Source organism: Elgaria multicarinata, chromosome 15 (genome assembly GCF_023053635.1).
Source record: "Elgaria multicarinata webbii isolate HBS135686 ecotype San Diego chromosome 15, rElgMul1.1.pri, whole genome shotgun sequence".
In the NCBI taxonomy this organism is placed as follows: Eukaryota; Metazoa; Chordata; class Lepidosauria; order Squamata; family Anguidae; genus Elgaria; species Elgaria multicarinata.
In genome coordinates, this window is record NC_086185.1 from 1,400,479 (window position 1) to 1,422,954 (window position 22,476).

At 47.1% G+C, this 22,476-nt stretch overlaps 1 protein-coding gene across 1 annotated transcript in view; it reads left to right on the plus strand.

The window, feature by feature from the left end:
* The window catches only part of IL1RAPL2 (interleukin 1 receptor accessory protein like 2), a 385,158-nt gene that overhangs the window by 298,676 nt on the left and 64,006 nt on the right, over positions 1–22,476 (plus strand). The gene's annotated exons all lie outside the window — the stretch shown is intronic.

Sequence of the window (22,476 nt, forward strand, 5' to 3'; positions counted from 1 at the left end):
TGCAGCAGCCAGTTTTCACTGTGCATGGGACGAGGAAGCCGGTGAAAGGTATTGGGATACCTTCATAATTGGATTGATGGCAGCATGAGCCATGGTGCATATGAAGATGTGTGTGTGGTGTGGTGTGGAGAAAGTGGAGCGAGCAAGAGAGGGAGAGGGATTTCGCTCCCCCTCGTTCTATAATATTAGAACCAGGGTCATCCAAAGAAACCATTTAGTGGGAGATTGCGCAGAGCGGTAAAGCAGCAGTTTCTGCAGCTGAAACTCTCCCCACGGCCTGAGTTTGATCCCAGCGGAAGCTGGTTTCAGGCAGCCGGCTTGGGTTGACTCAGCCTTCCATCCTCCCGAGGTCGGTAAAATGAGTACCCAGTTAGCTGGGGGAAAGGTAATAACAGCCTGGGAAGGCAACGGCAAACCACCCCGCTATAAGGCCTGCCAAGAAAACGTCAGCGAAAGCTGGCGTCCCTCCAAGAGTCAGTAATGACTCAGTGCTTGCACGAGAGGTTCCTTTCCTTTCCTTCAGAATGGAAGAAATCAGGAAGTGCATCTTCCCCTGGGACATAGTTGAACTTGGAACACACTGCCAGAGGAGACGATTCTGGTAGCTACTGGCTTTAAATGGAGGTGATTGGCCATTAGGTTTCACAATGGCTCTTGGGTCTTGAGTTCCATAAAATGCTACTGGAGGCCAGTCCCTGGGGGCTGTGTGCACTGTTTGTGAGCTCCCAGATTTGGTTGCTCAATCTAGCAAGTCAGATGCTGGACTCTTCACCCATGCTCCCCACTTTTCATAACCAGCTCTTGCTTTTAAGGATATAGGTGTCTTCTGGATGTGAAGAATCGCAGGTATTAGTTCCCTGTGTTTATGAATTACAGCTGATGTGCAAAGCAACTATGAATATTGGCTCAAAGTGCAACTAAGTTCTTCAATACATCCAACTACTAATGTGACCTAATTGCAGCCGTCAGACTTAGAGAACACCCATAGTTGGCTTTGTTCTTCCTAAGAAGCGTTTCTTCCATTGTTTTATAAGATGACAAAGAACAAACCAATCCTGTCAAGCTGAGATGGAAACTGTACAGCACCATGTACATTGATGGCGCTATAGAAAGAAAGAAAGAAAGAAAGAAAGAAAGAAAGAAAGAAAGAAAGAAAGAAAGCTGGAACTGCTTTGCCCTTTGCTTTGTCTCCCCTCCCCTTCTCTCTGCTAGAAATTTAGAATGAGATTTCACGAGCCGGAGAAAAAGTACATTCTCCAAGTTACATTAATTTCCTATCATCAAGCTAAGACAGAAGCAATTTAAGATGGCCAGCAAGAGTTATTTGATCAGTCTCTCATTCATACATTCTGACTCACAGCATTTATTTTAGGAGGATCGCGTAGCCCTTTGATAACAGACATGTTCCTGCACGCTCATTTGGCCGTGTGCAAGAGACGGAGGAGCGTTTGCAGAAGCGTTGGGCATCAGGGTATCTCATCCTCAGTGGGTGCTATGTAGAGTGTTACCAGTCAGACCTGGAGAAGGGGACCCCACCCCACCCCACCCCACCCCACCCCGGGCAATGGCTGGAATCCCAGCTCTCCTCCTCTTCCTCCTCTTCCCAGCTTTCCCATGCTTCACTTGGCTCTTAGCCAGACAGGTGTACGGGCAAGGTTTTGCCATCCTTGGCAAAGTCTTTCTTTTTCTTCGCCTGCTCTACGTTCACTGTTTGTTGCGGTCTTTCCTCCTGTCTGTGACTCGGTTACCATCACTACCATGTTTGAGGACACCTTGGCCTCATCTACACCAAGCAGGATATATCACTATGAAAGTGGTATGAACGCGGCAGGAGCCACACCAAGCAGGATATAGTGGTATGAAAGCGGCACATGGCCTGTGCCAGTGGGCCCCGACAGTTGTCAGTGCGCTTCAATACCGCTATAAAGCAGTCGTGTGGCTCCTGCCTCTTATAGACCGCTTTCATAGTGTAATATCCTGCTTGGTGTAAATGAGGCCCTTGATTGCTTAGGAAACTTTCCCCAAAGTATCATATAAACTCCTTCTGCTTTGTAAACTCACCTAGCTCTGTTTTAAGTATAGAGCCTCCGTACACATTTTCCCCATCCATAGACTTGGTTCCTCTGAAAACACTGGAAAGGTGTTGCTCTCAAATTGTTCCCCGTACTGTATTGTTCTAGTAGCACTTTTCATGTAGTTACAATAGGAACGAGAGGGGATTTTTACTCCTTCCTCGTCCTTCTCCCCTCTGTAAGAGTAAACAGAGGAGGAGGAGGAGGAGGAGGAGGGAGGAACAGAGGGAAGGGCTATTGGATAGTGCTTGTGGCATCCGTGATTATGAGCCATGCAACCCTGTCCCCCTTACACTGATTCAAAGGGCGTGTGCACGGGCCTCTGGGAAGCATCAGAAAATGCTGAGAGACTGACCTGATTGTCTGGAGAGACGAGGAATGTGGGAAACCTCCCCACCCCCCAATCTCTAACAATGCAAGAGATTTTCCATTTTCCATTAATGAATGCATTGGACTGATTTGCAATTTAAACCAATTTCTACAAAACAACAAATAGGAAATGACATTGGATGAAAAGCCTTTCTTGCTCTTGGTTAGGTTTTGAGAACTTGCCAGTTTTGCATTTTGATGAGATATATTTGATGCATGGCATGGGGGTGGGGGAGCATTTATATGCCAGGGGGAGGAATCGAAATTAAAAGTAGATGAAGTTTACAGCCCTTTCTCATCCTTATTTTTTAAAAAACAAAACAAAACTCTAGCTTTAGAAATGGATCCACAGTGTGACTTTTATGTTCTTTTCACAAGGCTTGTCATGAGAATGAGTGATGAGAACGTGAATGGCTCATATGCGCTGTAAATTACAGGATAGTAACATTCTGCTGCGCCATTTTGACCTTTTCAGCATTCTGCAATTTGCAGGCCGGGGGCCGTTCAGCTTTTCCCGTTGTTTACAGCCTTGCTAAATGGACAAGAAGTGGCAGAATGGGAAACGTATGAAAATACGCACTCGTGGTAAAGGTCAGGATGGTGCCTTGTACCACTTCCCTCACAGTTGGCTAGCAAAGATTAGGGTATCTGGATTTGTTTTAAAGGGAGAAGAGGGGGAAATGGGATTTCTCATTGCCTTCAATGGGGCAACAGGAGAGCATGACTAATAGCCAGGTGTTAATTAAACTCTCCCCAAAGGTGTAATGATCAGATCTTCGGTGCCTTAGAAAGAAAAGACCTAACTGAGAGCCAAAACAGACATTACTTTAAATGTGTATCTAGAGCCTACGTCTTTTTCATGTTTACTCTAGAGTAGGCGCAGGTGGCCAACTCTGGATATGGACATTTGCATTGTGGGGGGAGGGTAGGAAGTTCTGGATCAGGGGAGGGGGTGTAGTGCCTGTGTATGGAGGGGGGCTTTTAATATCTGGATTGGGGCCCCAGTGCCTACACTAGGGTAAAAAAAGCAAAAAGAAGAAGCCATAACTGCTAGGCACGGATTCAAAGTCGCATCTGCTTTCGGCCTTTACTCTGAACTCTATCAGCTTGGGGAAGCTGTGTCATCTTGGCAAGGAGCTGCTTCGCCCCACATGCAGTGCAGATGAGCTAGGATGGTCATCTAGTGGGGCTAGTCCTTAGTGAGGCAGGAAAGGGCCTCCTCTGCCTTGATGGTGATGATGATGATGATGATGATGATGATGATGATGATGATGATGATATTTATTTATTTATATCCCGCCTTTTGTCCAATGCTGGGCCTCAAGGCGGCATTACAAAATTCAAAACATATACATTTAAAACCTATAAATAGACATATACAAAGTTAAAAATATACATTAAATATATTACAATACTAAAACATTTAAAATTACAGTTTTAAAAGTCCTTGGCATAGATAGAGGTCCCGATTATTCGCCGAAGGCTCTGGTATATTAACCCTTCCTGGCCTGGGCCACCCTCCAAGGTGCTGCCCATGTGAATTTGTGGCAGTAATACCAACAAACGTCACATCCAGGGGTGGCTTTGCACTCTGTCTGCACGTGGCCAGGCGGGGGCAGTTTTTGCTGATCCCTCCTACCCCGCTGCAGTCCGACCCTCCTCCTGAAAAGCATCTATGGCAGGATGAGAGCCCCTCCAGGACAGTATCAGATGTGATGCAGGAGGCTGCCGTCGATGGGCCACGTAAGTAGATTGAAAACAACCATCTGCCAGGTGTGCTTTAGGGTGGATTTCTGCATTGAGCAGGGGGTTGGACTCAATGGCCTCATAGGCCCCTTCCAACTCTACTATTTTAAGATTCTACGAACCTGTCCCCTGACTCCTCAGCTCTGGACAGCAGGAGGCCCAGCCAGAGCTGGCTGAAGGGGATTTTGGGGGTGGATGGGGTGGGATGGCTGGGAAGGATAGGACCTCTTTGCAGGCTTACTTGGTAGCAGTAACGGACAGCAGCAGATCCCCCCAGAGCAGCAGTATTTTCAGGGGGAACTGGATCGGAACCCCCCGTCAGAATCGTTTTCTGCAAGAGCAGAGCTGCTGCTGGATACAAGCCAGAGGGCCTTGTGGCTCCTTCCGGACTTATTGTGGAATTATTGCACCATAAAGCTTTCCGATCCTGTCTCTCATTGTTTTTGTCCCAAGATCAGAGGTTCCCTATATAGCTTTATTCCTTTTTCTTTTTCCTTTTTCTTTTTTTATGAGTGGGTGTGGACTGCACTTCTATTTAGAATATAGTAATTATTTCTGAATGTGCCACACTACCTGTTTTTCCTAACCTGGTGCCCTGAAGATGCGTTGGACGCCAACTCCCAACAGAAACGTTGTACGTCTTACCCTAACGGGGAGGCCGTGACCAGGTGGCCACTGTTCCTACCTGTGCAGGCTGTTGACCGTGTGTCTCTGGAAACTGAACTTGGGGCGGAATCCAGCAGGTGACGTTGTGCCAGCGGAAACTAGGCTCTGAGCTACGCGCCAAGCGAGGTTCCAGCTAAAGTTAAGTTTACACGGTTGATTGCACGATGGCTTGTGCAAGCCATTGTGCAATGTATTGTGCAATCGGTCGCACAAGCTGTTGTGGAAACCATTGTGCAAGCACCAGACACTCTGCTAGTGAAACGCTCCAGTGTTTTCACAACTGAAAATTTGGTGGAACTCTGCTGGGATTATTTGCGTTCACGGAATGACATCAGTGGATTTCGCCATTTGCTGGGGGATACTGGGAGTTGTAGTACAACATATATGCAGAGTGATGTCTATGTATGTGTATATGTATACGTTGTAGATATAGATGCACATGCAAATTGTATGCAAAACAGCATCCTCTTTCCTCCACTTCCCCCCCCCCTTTTGAGTGAGGCATAAGCGGCCGCTCTCTATTACAGCCGTGGGGGGTCCCTCCAAACCCGGCCTCTCGCTCCGCCTCCCTCTTCCCATTGTAATTACAGGCATTTGGGTGGTGTGCAAATAAATATCAGGTTCACTTTAGCAGCGCTCCAAGCTAATAGTTTGCTGTGAGGGACTCCAATTATGTCGCTCACAAATGGCGCTCCAATGCTTTACTGCTCAAGTTCCCTCCGATTCTCTGCTAAGTCAAAGCATTTTCCATCCTTCACTGCCCAAGCTGAATAGTTTATGGGTACAGAATTTACATATATTACAGCTATCCATGATTAAGCTACAAATTATAGTTCACTGATCCAGAGACAATGACTAGAGCTGGGTGAATAATTAATTAACAACAGGTAATTTATTCAGTGAGTTTCAGCCTCCCTGCTTTGCTCGCAAATTGGACATGTCCTGGCAGAGTGGGGTTTTGCCAGAGGCATTCAAACGATTTTGGTAAATAACCCTTTGCCTATCCAGCTCACCCTGTTGGCAGTTCCTTGAAAGTAGACATTATATAATATATATAATCCAGAAATGCGTTGTTTTTAAAGGGAACATTTTGCTTTGCTGTAAGATCTGCTTCTCTTTCATGCTCAATGAGCATAAACCTCTTTTTTTTTAAATGAGAAGTATGTTTTCAAGGACCTGTTTTCATGAAGCTGTAATTCAGCCTTCGATGTTGCACCTACTGGGATGTGGCACCCCGCCCTCTTTCAGGGAGGGCCAGTCACAGCACTTGAACAGCTGTACGCATGGACAGCGCTCCCAGCCCAAAGGATTTCTATAGCGCTTCCCTAAGGGCCTGAAAGCACTTCGCAAGATGTGTGAGTAACAGTCAGGGCTGGACTGTGGGCAGCAGTTTGGAGTGAGCCAGGGACCAGCAAGTTGTTTGTAACGAAGAGCAGATCAGAAACAGATGACACAGCCGGAGGGAATCGGAAGTCAGGCCCAAAGCATGGCGAAGGATACAAGAACACCCCAGAGCTCAGGAAGACGGCGAGGCTGAGGCATGGCTCAACTGGGACAGGAAGCCCTCTCATCATCCTTCCTGTCCCGTTGCTGGCAGGGAGATGAAGGGCACATTTCTGTCTAAACATACTGTACATAGGATTGCAGCCTTATGGGATTTACTTTGGTGGGACTGGGATTCTCATTAGCAGCTGGCCTTGATTGGCACTAGACTCTGGAGAGATAGACAAGCGCATCCCCCCTAGGCACGCTATTTTCAGGAGAAGGCTACATTTGCAAAGGATGCAAGGAAGAAAAATGTGTTGATTTGTGTCCCAGGCAGCACGAATCTGCATGCTCATTTTACATGATAGCTGACACACCGGGGTGGGTGGGGGGGGGGGGAGCCGACACTGGATAAGTGATAGTCGATACGTGATTGGCCTATCATCACCTCCCAGCCTGGCTCTTGTTGTTGGAGAATTGTTTGGTGTGATAAGAGGAAATGATCCGCGATGATTGATCATTTGATATGTTGCAATAGCAGCTTCTCACATTCAAGTTATCAAATGATAATTACAAGAATAATGTACTTGTAATTTGTACAAGGTTTCTTGTTCCCTTATGAGTGTCAGTCTGCTGGCATGGCCAATTAGTAGTAGTAGTAGTAGTAGTAGTAGTAGTAGTATTTTACCTAGGAATTTTAGGCACTTTATAAATAAATAGAGTAATATGAAGAGGAAGTGGAGAGGGACTGTAGCTCAGTGGGAGAACTCCTCATTTGTGTGCAGAAGGTCCAGGATCCAACCCCTGGTATCTCCAGGTAGGGAGAGGAGCCCTGGAGAACCGCTGCCAGCCAGTGTGGACAACGTTCCGGCCCGGTTTAAGGCACCTTCCTATGTTCCTAAAAGGAAGAGGAAGAAGAGCAGCAGCAGCATGAGGCTGAAGGTCCACCTTGTCTAACGTCCTGTTTCCCAAGAGGAGGAGACTTAGTTCCGTGGCAGAAGCGCCCCTGCTCCACATGCACAAGGTCGCGGGTTGGGTTCCCGGTCTCTCCAGGTAGGGCGAGGAAAGAATCCTGCCTGGAACCCTGGCAAGCCAGTGGGCCATCCATGTCAGCAGCTGGTCCATGGGCCTGATCAGTATAAGGCAGCTTCCTCTGTGGCCAACTACATCCATCAGGATGAATGGGTGAATGGCCCTTGTTTCTGAACACTCCAATGCCATACAGCACAGCAAATGCAACAGCACCTCTTGTTCTGAAATGTTGGTCTGGCTAACTTACCTTCAGGACATGGGCCTCCTTAACAGCATTTCCTTTGTTCAAACTTCTGGAAATCCTTGATGATCTTTGGGGGTGGGAAATAGAAATCAAAGGCATCTGACTTTTTGGCAGACAATAATGGACTCTGATGAGATTAAAGACAGAGAAATAGAACAGCTGGCTAAGTCTATCATTTTTATTTCTTTCCACTACATTCTTGATTGAAATCACTAGTTTTCAACACTAATGCTGATTGTGTTGAACCTAATTTAGATCCTGACTCAGGGTGACTGTAAAAATGGATGTCCCCTATAACAAACAGCTCAGCAGAAAACTGTGTCCCTGGAGCCGGAAACATGATGCGTCTACGTGGCCCACCTGTTTTAAATGAGCAACCATTGGTTTACACATAACAACTGCTCCATACAAGTTTTCCACTTGTATGGAGCAACTTTTGTCATGCCCTCTCGTCCCTCGGCTTCGTCCTTTTTCTTCTGCGGCCCCTCATGCCTGGAACGCTCTTCCAGAACACTTGAGAACTACCAACTCAATCACAGCTTTTAAAACTCAGCTAAAAACTTTTCTTTTCCCTATAGCTTTTAAACATTGAGTTTGTTCTGACTCTATACTGTTAGCTTCACCCTACCTGGTGCCTGTTTACACTTCCCTGTGCCTGTTTGCATTCTCTTTCCCTCCTTATTGTTTACTACAACTTTATTAGATTGTAAGCCTATGCGGCAGGGTCTTGCTATTTACTGTGTGGTCTGTGCAGCACCATGTACATCGATGGTGCTATATAAATAAATAATAATAATAATAATAATAATAATAATAATAATAATAATAGCTTCTCCAACAACGTGACTCTTCACATTTCATGTTCATTTGTCATATTTGGAAGCCAAATACGCATCCCATTGAAAGTAATGGACAGTGTTTGTATTTGGGCGAGCATCTGGATGCCTAGGCCATTGAAAGCAATGGACAGCATCCACCTTGAGGTGTACATTCAGTTTACACCTGTGCTCCCGTAATGCAGGGTTATCCGAGACGTTCCAGAAGGTTTCTATGGGTATCCAAGATCAGAAAAGTTGGGAATTCCACATTATTAAAGGGGCATGTTTCACATGTTCCTAGACCTGATATTTCTTTTGGATTGATATTATTGCAGAAAATATTTTTTTCTTGTTCATCTGTAGCGTATGGAATGGTGCAAGAACCCATAACTGACTCCTTGTTTATTTTTTAGTGTTCTTAATCTTTTCCCAAAGCAAACTCTTTGTAGCCTCCACTTTGAGCATTGTGTTCATAATGCATCAGCAGCAAGTAAGGTCACGCGCACAGGCAGAGAATGGTGGGGAAAGCACATGAATACACAATGCCAAAGAATCAGAGGGGGAGAAGACATTGGGACATTCCAGTTATATTTTTTTGAAAAGTCAGGGCTTGCTGGGTATTTTGGGGATGTGTCTTACACCGAGGCACATATCGAGTGTCTAGATAATAAGTAACACAGCACAGGAGGGATCTGGCAAAGCCTCGGCTCGGCTCTGTGCGCACCGAGCAAGGATTTTTTCATTTCATCCATCATTCACAGCTCACTGCAGTGTTTCCAAAAGTCACTTAAACTTATCCTGCCTAGGAAATGATGAGATGGAAAGAGGCCAAGTAACCAGTTGTGTGTCCCCTCTTATCACACTGTGTCCGTACTGCATGATACAAGCTGGTGCCGAGTCATGATTGTTAGCAGGATTGATATGTATTGAAGAAGGAATGTCATGTTCCAAGCCCAGGCAATGTCTGTTTCACCTGATCCTGGAGCAAATGGCATCCATTTTTCTCCCTGCAACTTCCAACTGTAGCCTTTTATGAAAAGAAACTATTTAAGCACTGACAAATTGAGGCTAGGAAGTCAGAAAAATAACATTGGATGTTTTTGAAAGCTGATTTTTCAAATGTGATCCATGATCCTTCCCAGTTCTAAGTTCATGGAAGTGGTCAGATATGAACAGCACCATAAGCTGTGCTAGTCCCTGTCAATCACTGTTTGCCGGTTTGGACTTGCTGTTCCTCCTCCTCCATTCCCAGGGACATAAAGTCCTTTTCTTTTTTTAAAGTGTGGTGACCAGAAATTCACACTGTTCCAAGTGTGGTTGCATCATAAATTTGTATAAAAACAGTATGGCAGTTTTATTCTCAATTCCTTTTCTATGGCGCAATGGAAAATTTATCAGTCTATTTCTGCATGATGTATCCATTCCATTTTTTGTGTGTGATTTTGTTAAAAATGCACATATCACATTTTAATTGCTCACATTTTTCTTAAAATATGCATTTTAGCATGCATTCCCCCCTAAAATACTCCTCGTGAGATACATATATTGAGCCAAGAACTCCTTTGTGAAATTCACAGGCATGTGCAGTCTGAAGAATAGCTGCTTTCTAACCCAGATATGAGTTTGTGAAGTGTGAATTAAGTTGGTCCCCTTTAAAATATGGGCCAAGCAAATTCTCCAGCATCCCTAGTGGAGAACAGCCTTTAGTGAAGTGTAATAAGGGTGGGCAGCTACTCATTGTAGGGCAACCACACACCTTCTTCAATTCCTAAATAATCCTGACGATGCCCTTCTTTAAAAGTCAGAGCATACCCAACGCTTCTTCTGGTTTTTCTGTGAAACGTCGGAGGTTACCTGATGTAACTTCTTCATTCCCCCCCCCCTTTTTGGTGTTTGTGATTGAATTCCTTTATAGGCAGGCGAAGCCCACAGATTCAGATGCCTGAGGGATGGGAGGAGGAATCCGTCTGCGCTGAGCTACCAGCCTTTGCCTCCGGCACGGCTGACAGGTGTGGCCAACGTTCGTGGCCAGGCCCAAGGATTCAATTTCACAGCATTTCGGTTGCACATCTGATGACTCCCATTGCAGCCGCAATGGTGGCTCCATGGGGGAATCCCTCCTTTTTGGCAGGGACTGGGGTGGGTGGGGTCTGGAACTCTCTTGCTTGCTCTTTCATCCTTCTGTAACATCCTTCTGTAACATGGATTGATCTGTATTGAATTACCGAAGGAGCAGCACAGTCCAAGGAGTGTTCATGGGCAGGGATAGTGGGCCATCTCTGTACTTCTTCCTGCCCTGAGGATGCCCCATCCAGGTCCTGCTACCCATAGCATCCACTTCTCCACCTCTGACACTTTCAGCCAGCCAAATGCCTCTGGTACCCTTTAGTGATTCCATCCCTGGCCCCCTGGCCCTGGAATGGCCTCCCTGAACAGCTCACCCTTCCCCTTCAAGTCCCTTCACAAAAGCCAGTAGATCCAAATGCTTGGTGCTTTCATTTCCAGTACCAACCAGAATAAAGCTTCAGTACCTATATATTTGCATTGCCTATTATTTATCCCTGGTTACCATCACATCACCACTTCCTCCCCCCCTTCCTTCCCTTCCTTCTCTAATCTCCCACATCAGTTAGAAAGAAAGAAAGATAGATTGTAAGCTTCTCAGGGCAGGTGCCCACCTTCCCCCCCCACCTGAAACCCTGTGAACTGAATGTTCAGTGGGAGTGACGGGGGAGGGGCTGTCCCTGTGGCCCCTGCTCTCAACCTTCCTGCCTTCATGGGGTCCGGGTGCCCTTAGCTCACACGGCTGCCAATGCCAGCGTATGGCTCAGTCCCCGCTGTCCTTCCACAACGTCCTGCGTCATGGTTTTGGGCAGTGTGAAAAGAGCCGGCGATGGCATCAGCTCACCCACAGCCCAATGCCTTCCAGATGGTTTGGGCTATAGTTCCCAACGTCCCTGACCGTTGGCCGTGTTGGATGGGGCTGGTGGGAGTTGTAGTCCAAAAAAACTGGAGGGTTGCATGAGATGAATAAAATAATTAAACAACAATGATAGGCTGTGTTTTCGGATCCTTCCAACCATGGGAGCAATTAAGCGTACAAAAGAGGGACCCAATGTCTCTCATCCATGAATCATAGAATCATAGAATCATAGAATTGCAGAGTTGGAAGGGGCCTGGAAGGCCATCGAGTCCAACCCCCTGCTCAATGCAGGAATCCACCCTACAGCATCCCCGACAGATGCTTGTCCAGCTGCCTCTTGAAGGCAGTGCTGAAGAGCCCAGCCTCCGTTCTAGGGCAGCCCAGTGCAGTCCAGGCAGCTGACGGTGGTTTCTCCCCACAGAACAAGCAGAGTTTCAGCCTCTCGCCTGACTGCAGTGGTGCTTCCTCTGGCAGGACTGCCGGGCTGCACCCCTAGGAGGCATGGCAGATATTGAGACTCGCATTAAGCGCTATCATCCAGGCCCAGCACCACACTGACTCAGCAGGGGCCCCTCAGGTATGGATTACACGAACATAAACACTTTTCAGAAGAAGAAGAAATTCTAGCTAGTGTATGAAACTGATATTTTTTTCTTGAAATGAGATCTACTACCCCCCCCCCCCCACACACACACAGAGTGGTGCAACTAGGGCTGGAATTCAGGGCCCAAATCCAGGGCCCAGGGGAGCAAGGGCAATCGATAACCTGGTGGCAAACAGACCTGACACCTGGGCTGGCGTGGGCATGTCAGGCAGGGCCCACAAGGGCTGACCCTGCTTGCTGTAGCATAAGACCCTGCTTTAGACCCTGGGTCCATCTAGCCCAATATTATCGACACGGACGGGCAGCAGCCAGGACTCTCTGGGGTCCCAGGCAGGGTCCTTCCCTCACCCTCCCTGGAGATGCTGCTGTGGATCGAAACTATGACCATCTCTGTGCCAAGCAGGGGCTCTGTGCAGGGGTCAGAGAACTCCCCTTTTCTACCGCTTTGGAGGTCCATGGCTGGTGAATTCTTTTTTGGCTTGACAGAGTTCTGCAGCATGCCCAACTTGGCTCACATCTGTGGGCTGAACCATGAGTGTTTCCCTAATACCAGGAACTCTTTTTGCATTTTTTTAAAAAAATATTGTGCACCTAGATATCTGCAAAAATTGCATCTGCAATTTGGGCAAATTCCAGCAGTATTTGGGGTAATTTGCACAAACGGCAGCCGAAACTTGCAAAAAATTCAGCCGTAATTTCTGCAACTAGATGGACCTTGGGCCTGATCCGGCACAGCACTTCTTATGTTCTTATCAATGACTGACACTCATGCATTGCCTTTTTATTGAACCGATTCACTTCCCCATTATCTTGGGATAGATCTCCCTCTCCCCAGTCTACCCATAGTCTGAGGGGCGTTATGATGACCTCACTGCCGTCACCACATCTGTGACTTCCAATTAAGACTTCAGGCTTCCCTCCATGTGGCAGTAGATCGGATGCCTGCAGCATCATTTGAGTGTTTCTAAACACCCAATAGCAAGTACAAGGGTCCTGCATTTGGATTACGGCATATGGAGAGCGGGGAAGTGACCCGTCCCTCTGCCAGTACAATCCTGACAAAAACTCATTTCTTCGATTAGAAAAAGAAGAAAAGTTCCATTTCGCACGAATATGCCTCCGTTCAGTATGCCCAGCTGTGCCGGGCTACAAAAGGGCCCCCTGCGTGTTGCGTGGTTCCCTGTGGCCCATGTGAATGACTTTACACGCATGCCCACTTCAGAGAACATCCATCCCATTCCCCCGCCTCCAAGATTTAACCTGTAGTGACCCCAAGGAGAGAACAAAGCCCTGAGAAATGACAACTCTAGCAAGTCCCACTAGCAAAAGGTGAACAGGGCGTCCCCGAGAAGCAAAGCAGGTGAGGTATCAAAAAAGAGGGATGGTCCTGTGCGCACGGGAACAGTTGGCGCAGACAGCCTTCCCTGCTTCCTATTGATCTGGGATCCACATGCCCTAAAGAGAGGAGACTTAACCTTAAAAGACTGCGTTTTTTTCCTCAAGAACACTAAGCAGACAATGAGTTAGCAATTCCACGCTGTGTGATTTTAGCAGCCAGGCCTTGGACAAGATGTGCCTTATATGCCTGTGACAGCTGAGAAAGTGGCTTTATCAGTTGTCAAGAGATTTTTCTTTCCGTGGTGGAGAGTGAAGCAGCTTGGTTTGGAATCAAAGGCAGAGCTGGTCGCCTTTGATATCCTAGATAAATGCTTGGATAGTTACTTTTTAATTGCTTTATTGCCAGAAGTTTTCAATGAAGCCATAAAAATAGCGAGGGGGAGGGAGAACCGCCTAATTGCCTCAAGATGGATATGTAACGCATAAATTTCTTGTTTAATGGAACTGGTAATAGACCACCTGTTTCAGTTGCCTTTTCCCATTCAGCACATGAATTAATCGTTCTCTCGTATGTGCACCGAGCGAAATTGCAATTGCACACTTGAAAATTCAGTGGTTCTTTTATTTATTTTTTTACACTTCATCTAGGGACATATTCCATCTTCTGCTGTGGATGCTTCCAAACTCATTACATTTGCCTTTTTAAAAAATCAATTCATGCATGGTGGCTTATTTCATTTCCATGGTCAGTCAGTTTGCATACTCTCAAGTCTTGTTTCTGGAACATGGTGAAAATATTAACATGCTCGGTGGTTAATTGGCAAAGCAGGTTAAGAGACAGATAGCCGCATAGGCCAGCAGCCAGGGCTCCTGTCCGTGGACTTTGGCTGATGCTGGGGGCTGATGCTGAGGTGCCAGAGCTCAAGGGAGCCTTCTTTAGAAGGCTGAAGTGCAGGTCCAGGTGGACCAGCGGCTGGGGGGGTGGGGTGTCACAGCTTCTGGAATTTACGTTGAGAGCCCCATGGCCTGAGGCTTGGCCTAGCCTGATCAGTGACCTGGCTGTGTCATGGAAGGCTTAGAGGACTCACCAGACAGGAAACCAAGCAAGAATGTCACGATCTCAGAAAAGAGGAAAAGAAGCTCCATCCAGATACAGTGCCGTCTAGTGACTAAGCTACATTATGGCACTATCCACATAGCTGGGAATACAGATGGACAAACCTTTCCATTTTGGTTTCTCTCGGTTTCTAATTTTCCCGAGTAGGGATGTCCCGAACACCCAACTGAACCCATGAGTCCAACAAACCCTTCCCCTGCATCCGCGCCCCCAGACCCAGTCAGATGCACTCCACACAGGCAAATGGCTATTTGCACAAATAGAAAACTATGAAAACTTTGCCCGACTCATTGCACACCAAGTTGGGCCCACTGGTGGAAGACAGAAATTCTCAGCGCTCCACCCCCCACCCTCCAAATGGATTCCTCCTACATCCTGCCTGGAACAAGATGGACGCATGTGTTCAACAATTTGCAAATGTTTTCGGTAGACGTGCCTTTGTTTATTTTATTTATTTATTTATTATTTAATTACATTTATATACCGCCCCACAGCCAAAGCTCTCTCGGCGGTTTACAACAATTAAAAATAGTAAACATTAAAAGTATACAAAAATAAAAAAAAACATAAAAACAGTATAAAAACAACAGTATCCATTTAAAAACAACATTTCTGGGGTCCATTAAAAACAAACTTAACATTGTTAAATGCTGTTAAAAGAGAAAAGATCCCCTCCCTCAGCCGCCAACATTTGTTCTCATGTTCGCGGCATCAAATGGGGTACAGTCACATGTTTTGTGATCAAAACCAACGTTCTCTTACATCGCTAGTGTCTGCCGGCTCAGCCTGTTGTCCAGCTGCGAACTGTTGATGGGTGTCGTGTCTTTGCCACACACTGCAATTTGAACGAGGACCCCTCCTGGTTCACCCTGAAGCATGGTTTTAGGGGTTGCATGAATGAATCCATATTGGGTGTGCGTAAAGGCCTGCATTTGTGCATACATGTGCGTGTGTGTGTGTGTGTGTGCGAGCGCACGCACATAGGCACACAGGCATGCTGTAAATGGTGGAAGAAAGACTTTGGTACGGTTTGATTATGTAACTGTCTTTATCCCAAGTGCCAACAACCTCCTCATCCCAGAGCTTTACGGTGCAGAGCATTAGAGTTGATGATCATCAACAAAGTTGAGCATATGGTCCTAAAAGGGTTTTAAATGATTTCTGCATTTTCAGTTTTATGATGATCCATTTGCTACTTAGGCGGCGGCGGTAGCATAAGGCACTTAATTCTCTCCCCGACTCCCCTGTGCACAGTATTAAAACAATTCAAACGGGCGCATATTTCAGCTGTCTCTTACGGATGAGTGATGGGCCTTTGAAGCCGTTCTCCACATTGCATGAGTCGTTGGCGCTTGTGAGCAGGAGTTTGGGAACCACGTGGGTCAAGAGAGGGTTAAGATTAGGAAGGCTTTCAATAGAACTCGCACACTGTTTAATCCTGAAACTCATCTTTAATTATGGGATTGGCCACGACTGGGAAGTGAGCGCCTGGAAATGGCAGTTGCTGCTGAGACGGAGAGCAGGAGGGAGCCGCTCGGAGGGGGGAGGACTTCCAGTTGCGAAGGCGGGAGGGAGGGAGGGAGGGAGGGAGGGACAGAAGGCAGGCAGGCAGGCAGGCAGGCAGGCAGGCAGGTGCCTCCCCTCTCGCCATTTCGCAGGAGAGGCAATTTGGGCAGATGTGGCAGGAGGAAGGGAGTGCTCTCTGTCGCCAGGTGCTGAAAAGACGCGGGGCCCAGGCCCACAGAACAAACATCTGCATACATACTGAATATGCTCATTTACAGCTACATATGCAAACACAGAAATAATTCCTAGGATTTATTTAAATTTCCCAGAAGACATAGCCAGCCAAGTTAATTTCTCATCTAAATCTCCTCAAATAAAATGAATTCTTTAATTAATTTGCATCCCATCCGAAATCATGCCAAATCAGTGGTTTGTTTTTTCATTCCAATCAGTTTGCTATTTCTCTCTGTCCCTTCGCCCAGATTAAACCATTTTTATTTCCCTGGTATTTAAAATCGTATAATCCCTCGTAAGACTTGTATTTTTTCTGTGTTTTTTTTAAAATTTATCTGCTGTTAGCGTTTTACTGCATTATGTTAGGTTTTACTATCTACATTGCTGCATGCCACTCTGTAATCTGATCCAATGAAGGGCATTATAGAAATATTTTAAAGGAATAAATAAATGAATGCATAAAATTATCCATATATATATATATATATATATATATATATATATATATATAAGACGCCTTCCACTTTCAGCCACCCTCTGTAGGAATCAGGGCTGAGAGGAATGCAGCCACATGTTCAACAATTTTCGATTTTTTTCAGCAGACACAGACCTGTGTTCACGCTCATATTCAGAGCTCTGGACGGGGCACATTCTAACATTACTGAGCTGCACCACTGCTCAGCTTCTAAAACCGAGCATCTAAAACCAAGAGGCACAGATCATGATCTAGTGCACAGCTATTGCCCGACACATTTCAAAAATGCCAGCTCTTGCTTCAACCGAAACTGTAAATGCAGAAGCAACCTTCTCATCTGATTTGCTCTTTCCCAATTAGTACACCAAGGTAAATAGACTTGTTGAATAACATGGCAAGTACGGATACAGCCATGTCGTTTAAAATGCATGTTTGAAATGTGGGGGGAATTAGCCTGACAATCAATTATTTCCTGCATGTGTCGCATTCTCCCTTTTGCACTTCTGTTTGTTTGTTTGTGCGATGCTGCCGTGCAGCCCTTCCCCCCCTGGTAGTTTTCTCTGGGGCATTTTTTATTTTTATTTTTTTAAGCCAGTAGCGCTTTGGCTGCCCATAATAGGTTCCAAGCCAATGTTTGATGTTCTTTGACAGCTACATCTCTAAAGAAGCCGAACAAAAATATTTCTGGCTCAAACAGAATCCAATATCCAAAAGACTTTTTTCCCCCTCCAAGAAATATCAAACACCAGAGGACTGGTGATTCAACTTTGGATGCAGTAGACAACCAAGCAACTCATTGATAAGAAGGGGAGGCAGGAGCAAAAGGAAGAAACCACAGGAAGCCACACTGAGAGCCACAGAGATCCTGGAACTAGCTGTGGCCAAAGCCCCCGTGAAGGAACGAAAACTGCCCCCTTCCAGTAACTTGCGGACAAAGTTGCAATATTCCCAACTGTGACTTTTCTTTTTTGCTTCACCACTTTGCCTTCTGAGAACTGAGTATTTTGTGACTGGTAGCCATTTTGTGAATGGGCAAGTTTCCCCCCCCCCCATTGCAGCCATTTTGGGAGAGTACCCATGATGTTCTCTTAAAATTCCAGCTGTGCCCACTAAAGGTTGGGAACACCTGTTGCAGGTCCTACCTAAGCATGCCAAGGAGAGCGGGAAGAGTAATTTGCTAGCTCTGAGGATGGCCATTTACACATCAGCAAAGGGAAAAATGTGCAGGCTGAATGTCCTGCTTTGCTGTATTCATGCAGGCCGGGCGATCGGCCACACAGTGTTTTCAACAAAAGAGAAGCTGAAAACCCTCCATAGAGGTGACCGGTGTCTTTGCAGGCTTTGCCCCCCCCCCCCCCGCTTGCCTGCCTGCCTGCCTGCAGTAACCAGCTGTTTTCATCCCTGGTGCCCCTGAACTTTACCCTCCGCTCGGGTACCATGAGCAGCAGCTGCAGCATCGACATTAATGCAGCCCAGGGGGCTTTGGTGCTGTCAGGATTAATGGGATCCACGGGAGAAGCTGCCTCGGCTTCATCGGGACGGCAGGAGCTCCTACCGCTAGCAGGGCCTTGCCACGAAGTGGGCCCGACGTGATCTTGTAGATCGCAAGGGAGAGAGAAAGCTGCCCTCGGGGAGAAGAGAGGCAGGGGGCCCTTTGGCCTCAGGAAGGCACTCTGGAAGCTTTTCCTTCGTACACAAGGATGTTTCTCCTCCTGGAGCCCGGATGCACAAACTGCTTTCCCCTGGGATTTGCAGATGCAGGAGTCATTTTGACATTTGCTTTGCTTATCAAGAAAAAGGAATTTTAAAAAAGTATGCACACAATGGCAACCCCGGGGCTTGAATTACAAGGGGGTCTACAGGGGATCTCGACTCCTGTCTAGATGCTGCTCTTAGCTGCTGTGCATTTAAGAAAGGACCCTCCAACCTTTCCTCCTATAATTCAAGCCAAGGGCAACACACACACACACACACACACACACACACCAGATCTCACCTCCCATCACATTTGTGTACTCCAGAATTCAGTTTTTAACACACTTCCTATTACAGGTGATTTTGTTTTCATTCCCCACCCCCGCCCCGATAACGCAAAGTGAAAAGTAATATACCAATCTGCCCTTAGGCACAGCAGGGATATTTGCAGACCAAAGGATGGAACAGAGCACAATAACACACTTTGGCCTCTCTTGTATCCCAGACGTGGGCTTAAATGAAGCAATTCCATTCTAATACAGATGCCAGGGAAGTCTTCATATATGCAGCTAGCCAGTGTTACAGTCTGTGAAGCCCATGATGCCAGGCAGTAGTAAGCAGAGGCCTCCAGGTCCACTGAATAATGTCAAATGCAGGAGATGTGGTCCCACAAGCATGATCCATGGCAACTTAAACTGGATTGGCAGGATCTCAAGTATCCTAATGTGCTTCTATGTAGATCCATGGTCTTTCACCAAAGTAATGGAATCCAATCCACCAAAGAATTCCTCTGAGATCTTGTGTGCTATCTCCAGTATCAGAGGCAGTAAGCCTGTGTGTACCAGTTGCTGGGGAACATGGGTGGGAGGGTGCTGTTGCGCCTTGTCCTGCTTTGCTGGTCCCTGGCTGATGGCTGGTTGGCCCCTGTGTGAACAGAGTGCTGGACGAGGTGGTCCCTTGGTCTGATCCAGCATCAGGGCACTTCTGATGTTCTGATGTCTTTGCATATTCCTAGACTCCATGAGGCCCCTGTTGTTCCCTGCTGTAGCCCCAGACATCCTCCTGCCCCCTAAAATTGTAAAATAAAAAATAAAAACAAAATAAAAACAAAATGGCATCCAGAGTGGCCATTTTGAAGCCTTTTTGCCCTTCTAGTCAACATTTGCTTGAATCCAAGCTTGTTTTTACCCATCTGGTGCTCTGCGACCTCTCTGGATGTCATAATCATAATCATAATCATAACAACAACAACAACAACAACAACAACAACAATAAATTTGGGGGGTGCTGGGGGAGGGGGAGGGTCTGGGGGCTCTGGATCTCCTGTGGTTGCCCAGACACATGTGAATTCAAAAGGCTACATTCGTGTAAAGTTAGGCATACTAACAGATGTTGCCTCCGGTCATCATAGTGTCATGTTCTTCTGCCAGAAAAGCTTGCATTACTGCTACATGCTATTGAATAAAGCACTCAGCCATTCTGCTGCACAGGGATGGATTCTGATGTAGCCCAGCTTTGACTGAGGTCCCCAGGGACGTCTGGAAGTGAGTGAATCCAAGGAGCTGCGAGTTGCCCTTACTGGCAACATGGTGTGAATCAAGCCATGGAGGTTGGAAATCTCATTTTATTACTGCATTATTATAAAGTGCAAAAAGAGAAAGAAAGGGAAAGGGAAGGGAAGCGGCTGCCTTTGTACAAGATTGTCCCAGTTAGACTTTGTCGGCCGTGTCCCTTACACTGTGCATCTGTCATAGTCCTAATTGGATAAGGCGGCATGTCATCGAACCCTGTTACACAGCAGAAAAGAAGTTAGCGCTTCTCCATACAACCCGGAGCCGTGCACCAGCATCCGCATTCCAAGATCTTTGGAAACTGGAGTTATATTATCAGATATGAATAGTGACAAATGATGGCAGAGGAAAAAGAAATAAATGGTTGCTCACTAGCGGTGAACTGCAATGCAGTGTATCGTGTCTTGCTGTAAAATCGTGGAGAGGGTGTTGAGTCTCTCTCTCTCTCTCTCTCTCTCTCTCTCTGGCACAGACAGGGCAGAAGCAGCCAAGCTTAGAAAGAGCTCAAGTTGCACATCCTGGCAACGGTTGGGCCTGGCGGAGACTAGAGCAACCCCCCCCCCAAGGGTCAGTTCCGGGCAGCCCTGAGCAGGCAGAGACATCCAGCCAAAGGGAGGAGCGAAGTGTCAGAGCAGGGAGGGGGATGTCCGGGGATGCGGAGCTGCTCCCGACACTTGCTATGGGTGTGAGCGGGGAAAGGGTGTGTTTTGCTGCTCATTTTTTTTAAAAGTGTGCACCAATCTGTGCCCTTCCCTTCTCCGATTAAGGCCTGAAGGGCACAACGCAATGGCGATGGTGATGGCCGTAGGTCTCGGAACCTGGAGGCTCACAGCCATCCGGTGCAGAGTGGGAGGAGCGGCCGAAGCCCCCTTCACCTCCATGCAGCACTTTAGCTAGACGGCCATTTTCACCCATCTAGCTGAGCTGTCGGGAGGGGGGTGGGGACAGAGAGGTCCTAGCCCTCTCATCTTTTCTGATGTCCCCCCCCCCAGCTACTTAGAAGGTGTCTTAGAGGGGCCATGAGATGGCTACATGTGGGGGTCTGACAGGCCTTGTGGATTTCCTTAAGGGGGGCTCTTTAACGCCCGCTCCCACTGAAAGCCAGTGTGGTGTAGTGGTTAGAGTGTTGGGCTGGCACTTGGGAGATCCATGTTCTAGTCCCCGCTCAGCCATGAGGCTCACTGGGTAACTCTGGGCTACTCACCAGCTCTCAGCCTCACCCACCTCACAGGGTTGTTGTGAGGATGAAATGGGCAGGAGGAAGATCAGGTACGCTGCTGCCTTGGGTTCCTTGGAAGCAAAAGAATGGAGGAAGCAAACAAATAACTTGCCCCACCAGAATTCAAGCCCTACGGGGTCTTGGGAGGAAGATGCGGCCCTTTTTATTCTCGGCCGCTCTGCAGCCTGCTGCGGAATCCAACCCACCAGAGTCCCAGTTTCCGGCTTGCTCACTTTCCTTCTTTCTTTCTTATAAATCAGATATCAAGAAATCCTTTCAACCCAGAGGGAGTTTGAGGCAGGGGAGAGTTTAGGGTCATAAAACCAAGTTTGCCACTCAGCATTCCTTTGACGAAATACATTTTCAGGTGATTTGATGCCTCTGGGCTGTGAGCCACCTTGCATGTCCCTTAGATAAATAGATGCAGGGCGCCGACTTCCTTCCCAAGTCCGTGGTTCACAAATGGCCTTCAGGAGCCAACCAAGAGCTCTTTGGCAAAGAGAAAGACGCCTGGCCCACCTCTTCAATGCCCAGGTGCCGCGGAGGACTACGGAGGGCGCTTTAGGGCCACCTTCCCCAACCAGTCACCCTCTAGACTGTTTAGGCTTACAACTCCCATTATCCCTAACCATGGGCCATGCTGGCTGGGGCTGATGGGAGCTGTAGTCAAAAACATCAGCAAGGCAACTTCAGGCCTTGAAGGCTGCTCCAGGGTGTGTCCTCAGTTCCTAGAGAGTAATGGTGTAAGACACAACTATCCTTGGGCATTCCTTGAAAAGAATGGCATTTCATTTCCCCTGTAGAGTAGGCACAGGGGCCCTAATCTGGATTGGGACCCTGGTGGGTCCTGCAATCTCTATTACCAAATTGTGATCAATGAAGCAAATGGATCACTAGCAGCTCCGCCATTCACGAAATCTCTGTTTTGGTCCTGAGAGGGTTCGTGTTGGGTTGTTTCCCAGGCCCCTCAGCCACTGACAGGGCCTCCCTGGCAGACATTCAGGGCTTCCTCCACTGAGGTGGGTCAATGTGGAACAGGATGAGAAGCATTCAGACAACCACACTGACATCTTTTGCCCATGAATTCATAATGATTCATCGTGACTCTGTCAGGCAGAAAGTTCCGTTCCCTGCGGCATCACAAGGGGTTTGGCGTCAGTTGTTTGCAGGGGGGAAGTGAACAATCACTTTGCACAGAAGTGGTAGTTAACTCAGGGTGTGCAATGTCTCCTTGGAGATCTGGCTTTCAAGAAACAAGAGCTGTGAAGGGGTTTGGAGTTCAACTGGATGTGTTTTGAATAGTCTGGTATAAATAGTTGTTAGACTTTCAAAGAACATTGCTGCATTATTTCATACCAAGTG